We start from the raw sequence: 16,711 nt of genomic DNA on the forward strand, positions 1-16,711 counted from the left end.
AGATAGTGCGGCGCCCTCATGATGCCATTCTTTTGATGTCATCCTTATGACAACATACTCCAGATATGCTATCGTGCCTGCTTACAATAAACACCGGAACTGCATGTGCAAGTGCGAATGCGTGGTATTTCAGCAATATAGCAGCAGACTGCACTTCCCCCCCCCAAGAGTGGATCGGGGGGCTACAAACTACAGAAAGGAGAATACCAAGTGCCTGTCATTCTATGGGTTTGAGCTGTTCCAAGGAGAGGGCTCTTCGTCGTCGGCAAAGAAGAACTCGCCCTCATCGGCCGCGGTAGTGGCACCCGCCGTGCTGGGCTTTCGAATATCCTTGCTTGAGCCGGCCGTTTTGATATCCGGATGCGAGGCGTACGTCGAGTCGCGATGCGATTGCTTGCGCTGGAATGGAGGCGCTGTCTTCACGACGCTGCGGCGACTGGTTGAGAGCCGAGTGGCCTGTGTCGCCGGCGGACCAGCAACATCGGGAGGGGTTGCGGCGACGTTCACAAGCGATGCTCGTTGGGAGGCTGCGGTCGAGTTCACTCTGGACGACTCTGAAACTGAGTCGACAGCATCGGGCTCTAGGGAAATGAGGAACTGGCTTCCGATGACAGAGTCACCGCCATAGAGCTCCTGTCTGCTTGAGGCTGTGTCGTCAACCAGATCGGTGGCGATTGATGTGTTTGACTGGAAGGTGATTTCGGCTGGGAGATTCGGCTCACTTTCGACTGGGTGGGTGTCCAAAGCACAGGTTTCGTCGCCTGGCTCCATCGTGGCGTCCGGCTGGGCACTGCCGCCGATCTGGGACGCCTCCGTTGGGATACCATCAGAAGTTGGCGAGGCGTCGGTCATGATAATGCCCGGGAGGTCAGCTGATAGCACTGGGTCTGTTGGAGAGCTTTCGGGCGAGACCTCGACAAAGGATGCTATTGGTGCCAAAATCTGGATCTTGGGCATTGTCTTGGCCCCGTAGATGTTGCTTTCGGCGATTCGTTGGGCCTGCAGCAGCCGAAGCTGCTCCCGGCGCTCACGGGCCCTCCGCTCTCGCTCCTCCTGCTCCTGTCTCCGCTGCTCCTCCAGCCTGAGGATGGTCTGGAAGTTGATTCCGTGGATGTAGCACTGGCAGCCCTGGTCTCTGGCGTTGCGGGGCCGCGGGAAAAAGTCCGAGGTGAACTCCAAGGCCATGCGCTGCTTCTGGAGTATTCGGGCAAGGTGGATCGGATCGGTGAGGTGCATGATGGCGTCGATCTTGACGTCCCAGCTCTTGATCATCTTCTTCTTGCGCTTCATAAAGACATCGAGCTCGGCCTGGCTCTGCTTCTGCAGGGTCTCGATCTTGGATTTAAACTCATCCTCCATGTGGCGCAGCTCTCGGTCCATGATGGCGTCCTCGTCCTCCTCCTCGATGGGGGTTTCGATCGACTTGGCGGACTCGGATTTGCTGGACGTGGACGAAACAAGCGAGGAGCGAGCAGAGAAGCTTTGATCAGCCCCCAGGTCATCGCTCTCCACAAGCCGGACCCCAAAGCCGCGCATGGCCTGCCGAAGGATCGTCTTTTCGGCATCTTTCCAAATGGTTGCGCTCCGCGTCTTTTCGGGGTTGGAGTCGGACACCAGCAGCTCGTCCAAAAATACAACTCGGGAGCCCCCCAGCTTTTCTCGAACGGCTTGTTTCATCCGGGCACGCTCCTTGACCCTCTGGAAATAATCCATCTGGCTGGCGAGCTCGATATCGGTGCTGCCTTCGGCATTCTCGGCCACGGTGCTTAGGGGTCCTGGTTGCGGAGTAACGCTGGTCTCGAGGCTGGACGGTGTGGTGGGCTTGACAGGTGGGCAAATGACATCAAGGATCTCCTCGATGTTGCTCTTCCGGGTGCGCAAGTCGTGCAGCTTGTATTCAAGCCCGTCAAAGATTTGCTTGTAAAATGCGGTGATCTGGTCGACCTTGAACTTTTCGTGCATTTCCGAGGATTTACTCTGCGGTTGTTTTGGAAAGCGTGCGAGTTATTGAGTGGCGCTGTGCGAAAGCGCGGACCATGGTTGCTGCATGGTTGCTGCATGGTTGCTGCATGGTCGCTGCCCGGTTGACGTCCGGTCTGACTAAACAGATATCCCGCTCCCGTGGCTTGACTCACAGCAATGACATGTTGCAAATATCAATCTCGTACCAGTAGAGCCACATCGGCAACCCCCTTCTTCTTCAGCAAAAGGAAGGCTCTTGCGGCAGCATACTCGAGACGATGCATCTCGTGCTCCATCAGAATGAGATTCCTGTTGGCGCGGTCGATGGCGAGATCCATGTCCTTTTTCTTGGAGGCGTGCTCCTTTATCTTGGACTGTATCTGCTGTTCGTTGTAGGACTAAGGGAGGGGCGGTAAGATGGAGATGCAAATGCGTTGGGAGCTGGTGCGTGGTTGCCGGCAAGAGGGGATCTCTGTCGGTCGAGAGTGTGCCGAACCTGATACTGCGAGTAGAGTTTGTCGACACCCTCTGCAAGACTCTTATGGCACTGCTTTCGCACGCTGCGGATCTTGCGGCGGTGCTCGTTCTCGAGGACGGCCAGCTTGGACCGGACGGTCTGCTCGAGGATGCGAAAGTTTTCTTTGAGACGCTCATTGCAGTGGACGGCCAGCATCCGGGTGGTGATGTCGAGTTCCTAAGGGCGCGGGCAGCCCAAGAAGCAGCCACAAGAAGCAACCACGAGAATCAGCCACGAGACGCAACCGCAAGAAGAGCCACATGGCCGGTAGTTGTGTTTAGATACACTGATGGATACAGTTTGGCATGCACCACAGCGGTCCAGCCCACAAATGCCACGGACAGCAGAATGGGGTGCCGTCGTTGGAGCCCTGTGAGAACAGATCCGGCCGAGTACCTCGTGGAACTTTGCGGCCATCTTTTCGACGAGCTTCAGATCGAGAATGTCGTCGTCGACCTGGGTGGCGCTGTCGATGAAGGACCTGCCCATGCGGATGTACTCCTCGCGCTCGTCCAGAAGCTCCTCCCACACACGGCCGAGCAGGCTGAGGTTCTCGACCTTGCGGGCCTCTGCGATTCCAGCCAGGCGGCGTGCAAAGACTTTGGCCCGGGCCATGGAGGTGAAGTTGCCAGCCATCGGCTTGGGCGTGGGAAGCAGGTCGGATAGACGGGAAAATGCAGACATGTTGCTTGCACGATGATGGAAGGATGCACGGTTGCCTGGCTGGCGAGTTTGAGTGTGGATGAGGAAGGACAGCGACGGGCAATGATGGACAGCAAAAGGCAGGGTATCGACGGGGTTGAAGCCGGACGAAGGAGCCGGCATCCCACGGATGCGTATGAGTGTGGGGAAGTTTGGGGAGGGAGCCGCTTCCCTCGACATCAGGCTGCTTCGCAATCAGAGGTATGCCCATATGTCAAGGACCCCCGATTGCAGTGGCCAGCCAAGAGGGAGCGAGCACTGAACTGGATGATGGCTGCCGGTGCAAGCTGCATGGCATGCAAGGCATGCATGGCATTCAAGGCATGCATGGCATTCAAGGCACTCCCAGGATGAATGCTTGCGACAGGATGCGTCCAGGGCGGATACCCGTTGCCGCTGCCTTGTCTGCACCAGCAAGGCGACCCCACGCGAGTCTGGAATCGGCAGGCGCCGGTTTCTTTTTTGGGGTTGTTGGCAACAAGGCCCATTGCTCCGGGCCCACAGCCACAGTCTGTGTGGTGTTGAAGTTGCAGCAGACCTTCTGCTGGACATTGCAGCGTTACGAGATCGTCGCCGATAAATGCACTATTTTCATCTGAGGATGTGCGGTTGGAGAGCGTCGCTCGATCGAACTGCCCCGCTGTGCTTGCGCAATCGTCGTGCTATTCCGGTCTCGCACTTGTGCTGGGTTGTGCTTCGTTGTCTGCTTGTGCTGCTTGTGCTGCTTGTGCTGGTGTCTGCTTGTGTCTGCTTGTGTTGCTTTCTGCTGCCCGGCACTTTCCGGCTGCACTCCTGGCTTGGTTGGCGATGCGACTTGCTGGCCCTCGTCGGTCGTCTCTGCTCGCATCCGATTCACCCAATTCATCCTGAGCGCCGTCGGCCTCCGCCAGACTTCCTCCTCTGCGACCCAGTGCAGCCCGCAGCCCAGCTCGCAGCCCAGCTCGCAGCCCAGCCGCTCAGTAGCCCCCCTCTGTGTGTCTGCAGTGGCAGTCCCGTTTCTTCCCCCACCCGGCCTGCCCTTGCTGTCACCCGCGACCAGGATCGCCTCTTGCATTGGCATCCCAGGCACCAAGGCTCCAAGGCAAGAACGCACTTCTTTCGTCCTGGGTCATCTTGGGTCATCCGTCGAGCTGCCCATCTTCCTGTCGGACCATCGCTCCGTCCTCTCCTCGGGACACCGATCCGGTACTCCCCACAGAAGGGCGTCCGTGGCAGCCGCAGAATCCTCATCGAAAGTAGCATACTGTCTCTCCAACGCCGCCCGCCAAAGCCAAAGCCAAAGTCAAAGCCAGTTTCCTCGCTGCTGTCTGCAAACCTCTTGTTCCAGGGCACCGTCGGCGTCTCGCATTCCACCTGCGCCTTCTCTCTCGCTCCTGCCATCATCGTCCGGGCCTGTGCCTCCACGTTCGTTGGCCGCAGCGGCTGTGGCTCTCATCCCCCCCCCCAAGCCAAAAACAGAAAATATGGGCAACCACCATTCCAAGCCGGGCAGCCCCGCCTCTGGCTCAAAGTCGTCGGCAATGCCAAAGAAACACTCGTCAAGCCAGCAGCCGTCCAGCAGCCCAAGCGCTGCCAAGTACAAGCACCTGGTTGTCCACAGCAGCGGCGGCATCCTCCCGCTGACGCTGCAATCCAGCCAAGTGCGTAAGCGTAGTTTGCAGACGGACTGGAGAAGCTCGGGATGGACATGGTGGGGTTTTGGGCGGCTGGCAAGGACAAGCTGTGCTCCGCAATGATTGCTCGACCTACCGTGATGATTGCTCGACTCGGTGTGATGATTGCTTGGCCTACCGTGATGATTGCTTGGCCTGCGTGGCTCTGGGATATCTGGCATGTTGAGGCAGCGCCCTTCCTCGACACCCGGTGATATGCTTGGCCTGTGCGATACGGGCATGCCCCTGGCGGAGTAGCGGTCATCGTGGATCTGCCAAGCGCTCATCGGCCGGATGCAGCGGCTTCTGGACGATCGTGTGGGTTCCGTTTGCTCGCTTCTGATCCCCCCTTCTTCCCCTGTGTCTGCAGGAGCCGTCCAAGAACAGCAACAGCAGCAGCAACAGCAACAGCAGCAGCAGCGGCAGCGGCGCTGAGACTAGGCCCGAGGCCGGCCCCGACCCGCTGCAGTTGCCGGCCCTGCAGCAGATCACCCCACTGTCGAACTCGGTGCTTGCGCCGCTCACGACCGAGTGCTCGCGCTTTTACATGCCGTCTCTGTACGATCTCGGCAGCAGCAGCAAGCCCCAGAGTCCGCCAGCGCAGGCGAGCGAATGTATGTATAGCGGCCGTCGGAAGCATCGGGGGCATCGGGGACATCGGGGGATGTGCGCAAGTCAAATCGGCGATGCGATGCGATGCAATGGCGATGCGATGGCTTGGGCTGTCCCATTCCATCTCGCCGTTTGTACATTTGATTGTTTGCACATCCCACCCATCGACCCCTCCCGTATGCACCAACCTCGTCCTCAACACCATCTCCCCCCCCGTCCACTGCACCGGCATTCCGCTCCCATCGCACCCATCCCGCCGTGCGCATCGCTGCCAACGTGCGGCGGGTCACACGGCGGTGTGCCGCTCCTGTCCGGGGGCGGCCTGCTCGCCGCTGTTCGCTCGGCCGCACATAGAGGCTGTCGCCTGCCGCTCGTCCTCCCCATCGCCTGTCTGTCTGCGCCGTCTTGCATCGTCTCTTTTATCGCCCCGCTCCGGCTCCGTCCTGCTCGATTTTACTTTGCCTCGCTTCTCACCCCGCCTTCGGCTCTGCCCCCTTGCAGTCCAGCCCTGTCCCGACCAGGCTTCCCTGTCCTGTCCCGTCCCTGCCGCTGGACCACAACAGTCCCTCGAATCTGCCGCCTCCGCAGAAGCCTCGACCCCATCTGCTCCTGCTGCCTCGTCTGCAGCAACAGCCTCCCTTGGACCCGCAACCTCCCACGACAGCGTTGTCTCGGTCGACTCCATCACCTCGTCGATCGAGCTTGTCTCCGCTGTGCCTGAGCCTGTTTCTGCATCTTCACCGATACCGCCTGCTCCCCTCCAAGCGCCGCCGTCCTTCCTGGATTTTGTTAGCAGCTTGACCGGCTTCCGCCCCCCGAACCCCCCGGAGCCATCGGAGCCGTCAGAACCGTCAGAACCCCTGGAGCCTTCGCGGAATTCATCATCCACAGAACGCCCATTTGCCCCTGCACAAGCCTTGATGTCCGCAACCATCACCGAGAATGTCCTGGCACACTATGCGAGCCCCGGTATCTCGCCCACAAGCTCCCCCGAGCCGTCAAAACCGTCGACCGGTATGCAGCTCGCCCCCGGTGCCGATGGTCTGCCGATGGCCGTGTTATATTTCATTGGCATCGCATTTCACGCTTTTGCACTCACACTTTAACGCTTTGCATCCAAATTTGCTTGACCCCAGGATACGACGACGTCCCAAAGCCAAAGACGCCTCCGCCGACACCCCCGTTTCCCGACCAGCCTCTTGCCACCAATCGCCAGACGCCTTCGCGCCTGTACTTCACCGTCGTCGGCAGCGACGTTGACAACTACACCTCCGAGAGCACCGACAGCGACGAGGACGCCACCACCAACAGCGCCAAGCTCGAGTATTACGCCGAGGCAGCCCGCCAGGCGGCCCTCGAAACCACCCAGTGGTTTTCAAGCTCGGACCGCAAAGACAGCAGCGCCAGTACCCGCAGTGGCTCGTCCATCTCCTCGTCGATTCCTGTCCGACCCATGTCAGTAGACCAGGCTCCACATGAGCGGCTTCGTCCGCGCGGCTCCCTCGCCAGCCGCCGGTCGTCGTCGGTCGGCTCCAACCGTGGCCTGCAGCCGCCGCGCCTCAACCTCAGCAACGTCAAAGCCCAAGGCGCCAAGGAGGACAGCCCCAACTCGGGCAGTAGCAGCAAGCCTGGCACCCGCCTTTCCCGACTGGGCGCACAGCTCCACCTGGATCAACTGCCCATCTGGCTGGAGACTCTGTGTGCCATGGATCCATCCGAGTGCGCCAAGCGCCTCCGCTCCAACTTTCGCGATCTGGAGGAGTATCAGTCCGAAAACCTCAGGTCCGACTCGAAGCGCTTTCTCTCGGGCATCTCGAGCGAGCGTGAGAACCTTCGCCGCAACCGGTACAACGACATTGTCCCCTTCGACTGCAATCGGGTCGTGCTCAAGACGCTCTCGAACGGATCCGACTACATCAACGCCTCGCCCATCACGCTCCGCCACTCGGGCCAAGTTGGCTACATTGCCACCCAGGGCCCGCTCGCCCAGACCTTTGGCGAGTTCTGGCAGATGGTTTGGGAGCAGCACTCACGCGTCGTGGTCATGCTCACCAAGGAGGAGGAGCGCGGCCGCATCAAGTGCCACAAGTACTGGCCCGACTCGGTTGGCCGGCCTCGCAAGTACGAACTCGGCATGGGCGTGCTCTCGGTCGAGCTGTTGGAGGAACGGCTGGTATCGATGCCGCTGTTCCCGGACGTGACCCCGACCACGGCCAAGGACGACGGCGACAGCCTGAGGAGCGCCGGTGCCCTCAGCCTCGAGTCGCCCGAGCACTCGACCGTCCAGCGCGACTTTCGCCTGTCGCTCGTCCAGAACGGCCAAGAGTCCGAACGACGGGTGACCCAGCTCCACTTTACCGGCTGGCCGGACCGCAAGCGCAGCCATTCGAACGTTGTGCTGGCGCTCATCGAGCAGGCCAACTCCCTGCAGAGCAGCTACGCTGGCGAGGCCGCTCCGGGTCCGATTGTGGTGCACTGCAGCGCCGGCTGCGGCCGCACCGGGGCGTACATCTGCATCGACAGCGTTCTGCGCCAGCTGCGGCGGCTGCCGCAGTCCCTGCGCAGAGAGCAAGCCGACGACGCCATCTTTCGGACCGTCAAGCGCCTGCGGGACGAGCGCATCGGCATGGTCCAGACCTTTGACCAGTTTGCGTTCTGCTACGAAGCCGTCGTCACACAGCTGGGATACTGGCAGAAGGGATACGACCGCCCCAACGATAACGATGCCGACGACGGCCTGGCGCTGGACAGCCAACTCGCCGAGCCGGCGCCCACCACGCCGCGCCCCAGGCTGGTGATTGCCGCCGACCAAGCCAGCAGCGACGACTCTGCAGGCGACGCCCACGAAGACCTGGCCGCCAGCAAGAAGACGGGCAAGTTCAAGGGCAAGGCGCGGCTGGTGACCGTCAGCCCCGACGAGGTTGTGATGCCGCAACCACGATTCAAGGCCCGTCTGCTGCGCGAGATGCCCGACTCGCCGCTGGAGCTGTCGACACCGTCGACGCCGAGCGGCGAAGAGCGGTCGTTCTCGTGGGACCAGGTGCAGATCGTCTCACGCAGCCATGAGGAGTAGACGGCCAGGACCATGTTCGCAAGCACCTCCATCGCGGTTGCAGTTGAAGTTGAAGTTGAAGTTGAAGTTGAAGTTGTACTTGTACTTGTCGCCGCCCCCTGACTATTCTTTCCCCTGATCGTTCCCACTCATCATCCTCGCCATTTGGTCACTCCTTCATCGATTCATTTCATTCTTCTCTCACATGGCTCTCCAAGCATTCGACGGCGGCATGTCCGTTGGTCCTCCGGCCTGTTTGTGCTCTACTCTGTTCTGCTCTGCTCTGCCCTGCACTGCTCTGCCCATCCCTGCTGCGTGTCTGTCTCCCCTCCCCTTAGAAGTCCACACATGTCGTTTCCTTTTCCTAGAGTGGTGCACCAACGCAGCCCGTTTTCCCTTCGAGATCCGCCCCAGTGCACAAAAACCATTTTTTCTTGCAAAATGAGACAAGACAACACCGCCCCTGTCTTTGAGCCAGGCCTTCTGAATAATGAATATACAAACGTCCCTTCACTTCACTCACCGCTCTCGGAAACCCTTTCCCCCCTCCCCTCCGAACAATGTCACGACTGAGTCTGGTTTGTTGCACTGGCAGCGGAGCAGCGTTCCTCCGATCCGGCGACAGCGGAAAGTAGCAGCGATAGCCACGCTCCCACACCGTCTTCCTCAGAGGGCACCGACACTCGCCGCCTGTGCATGGTGATTTGATCTTCGCATAGAATGAGACCTCGACAGGGTGGATCATTTTTGCCATATCAAGGTCAATTAATATGCGGTTGCCGTTGCCGCTGCCGTTGCCGCTGCGGCTGCGGATTTGATGTGGGTGGGCGGTGAAGGTGGAGGTGGTGGTGGTGGTGGAAGGAATGGGGGGGGATATGCGACATTATGGGTTGCGAGAAGGGCTCGGCTCACGATGCGATGGATCAATGGGGCTTGTGGGAGACGCAGCGGCCACACCCAGGAGCCATTGTCCGAGTCGCTCTGATGGGCACAGCGGGGGATCGCGAGTGGGCGAGGAGTGAGGCGAGCAGATCAAGATATGGAGGGAACAGATCAAGAACGGGGCGAATGGATCAGGAAGCCAAAGAAATTCGTCGGTCACCGGACCAGCGCGGTCCATATGCCCCAAAGAGGCAGGATGAAATGCATTCGGCACATTGACACACTTGGGCAATGTTGGTCGGCCGTCTGGGCTCGGTCAACGGTGACGTGGCCAGATCGATCGGCGACGACGGTCGCAGACAGCTCCAGCTCGATGGCCACATCCGGCGCAATGGCCATTTGCAGCCCCACGAACCGATTCGGCGCAGCGCAGCGACCGAACACCTATTCCGGTTTGTGCATCCACTCGATAGGCTCATAGTGCTACTCGGGTCGAATTGATATTAACCATTGAGGGCTGATAGTGTAGTGGTAGCATACTTGCTTTGGGTGCAAGTGGTCGCGGGTTCAAACCCCGCTCGGCCCCCAGCGATGTGTTTTTTCTTGCCCTGCCCAAATTCACTCAACTTCACTCCAACTCCCAGCTCTGCTTTTGCCATCCGCCTCCACTTGCCCTCGCGAGTTTACTGTGCTGCAAACCGTCCCCGTGTCCAGCGTGCCCACCAACAAAAAGCCAGCTCGGCCGTGCCCAGACAGCGTCCCGTGGCCGGTCCCTTTCTCTTTTTCCTTTGACTCCAGGCTCACACAGACGCGTGCGGCGCCACATGAAAAAAGAAAGGCTTCTGTCCCCGTTACTTGCTTGGTTGGGTGTCCACCGCTGATTTCCTGGGCATCCAATCCGAGCATCCACGGACGAGCAGCCAAGCCCCAGCACTCGATACCCAGATGCTCCAATATGTCCAGCGCTTGAATGCCGAGTGGTGAATGCCGGGTGGTGAATGCCCGGCGGTGAATGCCCGGTGGTGAATGCCCTAATACCCCAATACCCCAATACCCCAATACTTCAATACCCCAATGCCTCAATACTCCAATAATCCGATACTTCGTTGCTTCAATCTGCCCAGGTCTCAAGACCGCCCCGACAGGTCTTCCCCATGTCTGCTGAGCAGCCTTCCCCCCGGGTATGGTCTCTGCCCGCGCTCGGCCCCCCTGCTTGGCTACTTGTCCTGCCCGGGCAATCGCACGCATGCTCCATGAGCCCCCAGTGGGCCTTGGTGCACCCAACAAGGCCGGCTTCCCCCGCTCCTTCTGCAGCGCAAGCGCAAATCCGAGCACGAAATGGACACCCGCCGGCACTCTTCGACTTTTGCGAGCTGCCCTCGGGACTGCCCGTCTTCGCTGTCTGCTCGTCTCGACTGCTTGGCCCGACGCCCTCCAGTCGTCCGCCAGCTCGCTCTCCCCACACTCTTCGTGGTGGTGGTGGTTCTTTGCAGAGGTACGCTGTGGCTGCTGTATGCAGAAAGTCACAGCCTCGTCTGCAGCACCGTCCTCCGTCCTCCAGCCATTCGCCGCGATCGTCTCCTGTTTGCCGATGGGAAGAGACCCACCACCGGCTGTCCGTGGCCCGGAAAGGCGGCTGCTGGCTGGTCCACAGGACGAAACTTGTGGTTGCCGGGTGCTGCCGAGGGGCCAAAGCTCCCTCCGGCGTGTCTTTCCGCTTTACCGCCAAACCCGCCCTGACTCTTGCCGTCATCCTGTCCCAGATCGGCGCTATGAACTAAGAGCCAAGCGACCTGCCGCCCGCCTCGTCTTGTCTGCCGTCTTGTTCCTCCCATCAGCGCCAATATCGTCAACGCCAAATATCACCAACGTCGGCTCTTCGCAATGTCTGGTGAGCCGACCTCCCTCCTTCCCCCCCATGCCGCCATCTGTCTCCCCGCCTCTCAGGAACATGGATTCCATCTGCTCGTCTCCGATAATGCATTTCCGCAGCGGGAAGGGGCCCTGGGCATAGTGCCTTCCCAGCCTCCCCCTCTCCCTTTGTCCGTGAATATCGCCGCTGAAGACCTGGCCGCTGACCATGCCGCACAATGCCCCGACTCTGTCAATCGCACCGTTTGTCCTTGGCCCGCCTTTCCGATGCGCCATGCGCATCGGCTCTCTCGGATGCGTGGAATCATAACCAAACTTGCACTGTGATGTCGTCGATGACCTCTCCAGCCCACGACAGTACCGACTGCACTATCATTCGACCATGGCTCGCTCGCAGCGACTGCTGCTCCTCGTCTGCGGTGGAGTGCGTCCAAAACCGAATCGTTGGGCTGTGAGTCTCCTTGCCCTTTGCTCCGCCATGGCTACTTGATACATGGGCCGCCGTCACTTGTCCGGACACGATGCCTGCCATGTCGGCCAGACGACTAATGGCAACGATGGGTTTGGATGATCTGCTCTGCTCTGCTCTGCTCTTGATCGGACTTTGGCCATCCCGCCGACCTCTTCTCGACTCCCAGATATCTGTCGAGCTCACAGCTGAGTGGGTCGATACCTGCGTTTATTGCAAAGCTTCAGAACTTGCAAGTCCTGTGAGTATTTGCACACCAACCGGGGGACGCTCGCCTCTGGATGGACTCACGGTGCCGATATATGCCCAAGCCGCATCCGCATATCGACATTGGCATGTGGGGCGGCACTTGCGAAGGTGTCGATGGCGCTGCTACTGGCATATTCCCCCCTATCTGCTGACAATGGCCGCCCCTTCTTCGACACCAAACTCACTGCTGCCTCGATCTCCAGCGATCTTTCCAACAACCGGCTCGTCGGAGCGATCCCCGCCGAAATTGGCGCGCTGCCGTCCCTCAAAACCATGTATGCCTGATTATCTGTCTATCTGTCTATCTGTCTATCTGCCTGTCTGTCTCCCGCGTCTGCTTCGAGTCTCCCACCCCCCTATCGTATTCGCCGCGAGATCCATAGATTGCTCCGGCTGCACCAGTCATTCATGGGGCTGAAGAGTCTCAAGTTGACATTGTTCTTGCTTGCTTGCCTCTCCATAGAAACCTCTCCAACAACAACATTAACGGAACCATCCCAGCCGAGATTGGCCGCCTTACCCGCCTCGAGAACATGTGGGTTGCACCGCCATGCTCCAGAGTAAAACCCCTGGACAAGACCGCCGATTCATTTGCCGTTGCTAATGCGGCCATCATTCGCTCTGCTCACAGCAATTTGCAGAGCAATCAGCTCTGGGGCCGAGTCGACCTAGACTGGTGGAATCTGACGGCCCTGCAGCAAGTGTGAGTAGTCCTGCCGCACCCACGCCCATGCTTGGCCGGTGGCATTCGCTGGGCTGCTGGGCGTTATCGCTGATGTTCTCCAATCCTGGCTCGGGCGGTGTCCTTGTTACCCGTCCGCTGACTCGGCCAAACCCTGCTCCCTCCCGCAATCGCAATCGCAATCGCAATCGCAATCGCAATCGGGCAGAAACCTTGACGACAACTCTCTCTGGGGAACGGTGCGCCTCAGACAGTGCTCATCCAACGAGACCCACGAACAAGCCGGCCTTGTGTGGAACTTTGGAGGACTGGACTGTTTCCAGACGACTGTCGCAAACCCAGCCGTCCTGCCCTCCACCACCTCTGTCGCCCCGGCCCTGATGGGCTCCCCGACGGTAGCAGCCAGCTCCACCAACCCGGCTCCTTCGGGCCTGTTCTCGGACCCATACGGCGGACCCATGATCGCCCTGTGGATCCTGGCTGGAGTTGCCCTGATCTCCGTGGTCGTCTCGGTCGTTCATGTCTGGCGGAGACGACGCCTTCGCAAGCACCAGCTCGGAGAAGGCAAGCCAGAGGATCCCGAGCAAGCCCGGCAGACAAACTCGCTCGAGTCCCTGCCCACCCAGCCGAGCCTATCGTTGCAAAACCCATCACCGTCCCCGTCGCCATCGTCATCACTGGTGCCGTCGCCGCCGGCCGTTTCTCTGCCACCACCTTCATCCCTCCAGCCGTCTCCGTCGCCGCCACTGTCGTTCCTGCCGTCCCATCGATCGTCGCTGTCGTTCCTGCCATCCCATCGATCGTCGTACTCAGCCCGGAGTATCACTGCCCGTGACGGCGCTCACGGCACCCACGGATCTGCCGGTCTGCTCAAATCCAGCTTTGAAAACTCCAAGCGGATTCGATCGATGGAGCAGCTGATTCTTCAAAAGTGCCTCAACCAGCTCGAGCTCTACCACCAGCCCAACGATTCGGGTGAAAACCTGGCGCGGCTCTCGGTCCAGAGCGGCGTCAGCTCCATTCCGAACCGAAGCATCCGGAACTCGGCCTACAGCGACCGCAAGCTCAACTTTTACCAGGCCATCGAGGCTCACGCCGGGAACGAGTCTGAGCTGGATCTGGAAGTCGGCGACTTGGTGATCCTGACGCAGTTTCTGGACAGCACGCGTGCCGAGGTATGTGGCTGGCGTGGGAATCCTGGTTCTTGAGAGCATCACGAACGGATGGGCCAAGACACTGCAGACGCATGGATCGTTTGCACAGTGGGCGGATCGTCTCTGGATGCAACTGCCCACTCACTCTGCCTCCATTGTCCTCCTCAGGCCATCAAGGAGAGCACCGGGGCGCTCGGTGTCGTGTACATCACCAAGATCCTCCCAACCACCCGCTCCATACCATAGTCCGCTTATCCCCCTCCCTGCTTCTAGACCTATAGCGTTCGCACTGGGCGCAGCCTCCGTATCATCGAGACCATATTCTCAACCTGCCTTCCTCCACCTCTCCGTCGAACCATCACCTTCCACCCTGTGGCTCAGCAGCACGTCCCGTTATTCTAATTCGACACTACCCTATCCCTTCGATTCCCCCCCCCTTGATCTCGGGTTCGGCACGGCTTCTTTGCCTGCTGTGCATATTTGGTTGATCCAAACATGATGCAGCCGCAAGTACGGATGTCGCTTCCTCAGCCCCTTCCCCTCCCCCCCTCCTTTCCCTCATTCCTGCCAAGCCTGCAACACAGTGCATCCACCGAGACTCACACCGATACCTCTTGTGCCATCCTTTAATGACTCGCTTGGCAAAACCCGAATACCTCATTACCGCCCCGCCCCCTCCATTCCTCTCCCTTGCTATGCCTTTGGTCCCTATCCATCTCATCCGTGCGCGTCGTCCTCTTAGCGCTGGCAATCCTCGCTTTTCTTTCCTGCCCCGCACACCACCCATCTCTCCTGCCCAGTATTTGTCGGAAGCAACAGAAAGATCACGATCTATTCGGTGAAACATGCGCTTTCTCGCCTTGGTCACCCCTCCCCGCTGCGGCTGGCTGTGTCTCGTCAAAGATGTGCTCTACGCTCGTTGTCGTCGCTGCCGTCGCTGCCGTCGCTGCCATGAGGGCCCGGATGCACATCTGACCATCGATCTGGTCGTCGATTTGGATCGGCAATCGGTGCCATCAAACTTGGTCGTGTCTTGCCTCGCCGCCGCCAGGGCCAGTCATGCCTTCTGCACAAGGTTTCGCTTGACTTGCCCAAGCGCCTCTTCCAGGAGCAGCTGCTCCGAGTGGGTCAGTTGCGACGAGCTCGACTCTGTCGTCTTGATCCATTCGCGGTCCCAAGGCAGCGAGGTGGTTGGTGAAAGCCGGCAGAGCGCCCACCGGATCCGCACCAAGTCAGCCGAGACGAACGAGTCGAATCGCTCGCCGACATAGACGACCACGGCGTCGAGGAGCTTTGCGGTGTCGAGCGGCGGCTGGACCTGGGCCAGCGAGACGAGCGTCGTGGCAAGCAGAGGATGGTGCTGGCGAGGGTCGAGCGGGATCGACTTGGGCGAGCTCGGATGGATCTTGGTGGCATTGCTGAGGACGACGGCCCACCGTCGGGCGGCACTGGCAAAGAGCCCGGACGAGTGTAAATCGTGGACGATAGCGAACTGGAGGGTCGACGTGGCCGTTTCATAGTCCAGCCGGTCCCAGAGCCGAGTCCATGCTGGGATGGAGCAGGCGAGCAGTTCGTGCGAGGGTTTGAGACCAGCCCGGTCCAGGGACAGAACCAGAGCCGTAAGGCCGCTGGCCTCGATCAGCTCTCGATCGAATCCAGAGCGATGCACAAGCGAGTCTGCAATCCGGGCAAACACACCGCAGCACACAGGACGCAGCTCCTCATCGTCCAGCAAGCGGCCCGCCCACAGAGTCTTGCTCCAGTCCAGCAGCTCCTGCGCAGAGAAGGTTTCGATGTGGCGGCACATGAGGTTGGACCAGATCACAACCTGCTTGCTGTCGAGGTGGCGGCCTTGGAGCGCTGCATCAAACGACCGCACCAGATCAGCGGGCGGCAGCAACTGTCTCTGAGCATCGATCCGGCGGAATGCCAGCGCACGGAGCTCCTCGGAGAGTTTGGCCTCTAACTGCAGCCCTGAAAAGTTGAGGTGGGTAAAGGCCCAGAAGATCTTGGTTAGGCTCGAGATGCTGAGGGCCGACGGGCTGGACATTTGCGATGGTGATGTTGACGATGGAGGTGTTGACGATGTTGACGATGTTGACGATGATGACGATGATAGTGGCGATGATGACGATGGAACAGAGGCACCAGACAGTTCGTGGGATGTCTGAGACTGCGACGGCGACGACGACGGGACCGCGTTGGTCCTGAGCTTTTCCAGCACCTGGAGGGCGATGGACGACGTCAGAGGCGAGTTTGGCAGATGGAGCAGCGCAAGCGCTTCGGCCACATCCGCGAGCTGTTGGTCAGACCAAGTGTCGATAGGCGATGGTGACGACGGCTCCAGCGACGCCTGCAGAATGGCGAGCAGGTTGGCGTTGCGACAGCCATCATGGGCAAGCTTGCGAAAGGCGCCGATCTGCTGGCTGAGAGTAAGCTGGTCGGGATGGCGCCGGTCCAGCTCGGCAGAGAGGAGAAAGATGCGGTCGGCCAGGGTCTGGGCGGGCGTGTTGTATCGGGCAATGTGGTCGAGGAGATCGGGGGTGGCGAGCTTCTTGAGATTCCAGTCCCGCTCGATCCGATAGAGCCGTCGTTGGTTCCAGAGCACCGGAGATGGAGCTGCACGATCAGCGACCGAAGCGGAACGCAGCCGAGGAACCGAGGGAAGGTCAGACGACAGCCAGGGCCTGGGATGCGGGCACGGCAGGATATGCCGATGCGGACGAGCGACGCTCTTGGACAGAGAGGCCATGGCGGCGACGGTTGGGCAGCGACGAGATCGAGGCAGAGCGGTGTGGACGGATGGCGACCGATGACTGCCGACAAGGCCTGCGGGATGTGCACGACGAGACGCAGTCCAGCGATGCGATCGACCGGGAGGGTTACCAATCCAGACTGTTGACCAT

The 16,711-nt window shown here is 60.0% G+C and overlaps 1 non-coding gene across 1 annotated transcript; it reads left to right on the forward strand.

Annotated features, from left to right (window-relative positions):
- Positions 1 to 9,893: 9,893 nt before the first annotated feature.
- On the forward strand, positions 9,894 to 9,965 carry BJ171DRAFT_t300. The gene has a single exon. It is a non-coding gene; the product is annotated as a tRNA-Pro (tRNA).
- The last annotated feature ends 6,746 nt before the right edge of the window (positions 9,966 to 16,711 follow it).

This window comes from Polychytrium aggregatum, assembly GCF_025602895.1.
Source record: "Polychytrium aggregatum strain JEL109 chromosome Unknown BJ171scaffold_73, whole genome shotgun sequence".
NCBI classification, from domain to species: domain Eukaryota; kingdom Fungi; phylum Chytridiomycota; class Chytridiomycetes; order Polychytriales; genus Polychytrium; species Polychytrium aggregatum.